We start from the raw sequence: 1,367 nt of genomic DNA on the forward strand, positions 1-1,367 counted from the left end.
TTAGTGTTAGAGCATCACCCAGCTTTGGATCCTCTCTATTAAAAAAAAAAAAAAAAAAAAAAAAAAAATGGGAAGCTGTGAGTGGAGAGGAAGAAAGAGGAAGTACTTATAAAAGTCAAAGAGAAAGAAAGAACCAAAGAAGAGGCAGCTTTCAAGCCTGGCAGGTTCTTTCCACCTGCCAGGTCCCTTGCATTTTCCTACAAATACTATCTGTATAGGAAGGGTGCCTGCAGAAAGTAAGCACCCACAGTTCTCAGTGGTCTCCCTTGGGTGAGAGACCTTCACGGGTGCCTTTCCTTCTCTTCTCTTCATGAACAAACATACTTAACTTCTATGCAAGAAAGAATATCCAGGTCTTTAAATAAGGTATGAGGCAGGAGCTCTATGAAACACATGTAAGTGTGTCCCAGGGAGAGGGACCAGCAGGTACAAAGGCCCCGAGGTGCAGATCAGAAAGAGCACATGGGAAAGCCCACGGGAGGCCAGCCAGACGGGGCTCTGAGAGATGCTGGAAGAAACCTGGGGTCTCCCACCTTCGAGAGGATGTCATTATGGAGGGCACTAATTATTAGATGTGATCTGGGTAGCAAAGCCTGAAGCTCACCCCGGCTCGTCTATAAAGGGAGACTCTATCGTGGAAGAGTGAGGGGGTGGGTAGTCGGGAGACCAGCTCAGAGGTTCTCAAAAGAAGTGATGGCGACACAGCTGTAGAAAGGACACATGAGGCTATAAGCACAAGTCAGCGAAAGGCTAAGCACTCAGGAGGCAGAGGCAGGAGGATCTCCAAAAATTTGAAGCCAGCCTGGTCAACATAGCAAGTTCTAGGCCCTGCAGTGAAGAGCAGCCACAGGGACTGAGCAAACCAGCCAGATCTAAGATGCAGCCCAGAGAATTATCAATATTTGCTGGTTGATGAAGGGTGAGAAGGAAGGAATCTGTGGTGATTTAAATGAGAATGTGCCCCCCCCCCACCCCGTGCACATATGTTTAAATGCTGTTGAAACTGTTTGGGAAGGATTAGGAGGTGTGGCCTTGTTAGAGGAGATGGGGCTTTGAGGTTTCAAAAGCCTGGGCTCTCTCTCCTCTCTGCTTTGTGCTTGTGGATCGGATGGAATCTCTCAGCTACTGCTCCAGCACTATGCAGGCCTGCCTGCTGTCATATTCTCCACCATAATGGAGAGGGTCATGGACTCACCCTCTGACATTGTTAAGCAAGCCCCCAGAGGAAATGCTTTCTTTTATAAGTTATAAGAAAATGGTGCTGGGCAGTGGTGGTGCACACCTTTAATCCCAGCACTTGGGAGGCAGAGGCAGGTGGATTTCTGAGTTCGAGGCCAGCCTGGTCTACAGAGTGAGTTCCAGGACAG

General features: G+C 48.5%; 1 protein-coding gene across 1 annotated transcript in view; it reads right to left on the minus strand.

Annotated features, from left to right (window-relative positions):
- Nucleotides 1-1,367, minus strand: part of Cd276 (CD276 molecule) — a 32,981-nt gene that overhangs the window by 14,771 nt on the left and 16,843 nt on the right.

Source organism: Mus caroli, chromosome 9 (genome assembly GCF_900094665.2).
Source record: "Mus caroli chromosome 9, CAROLI_EIJ_v1.1, whole genome shotgun sequence".
Lineage (NCBI taxonomy): Eukaryota > Metazoa > Chordata > Mammalia > Rodentia > Muridae > Mus > Mus caroli.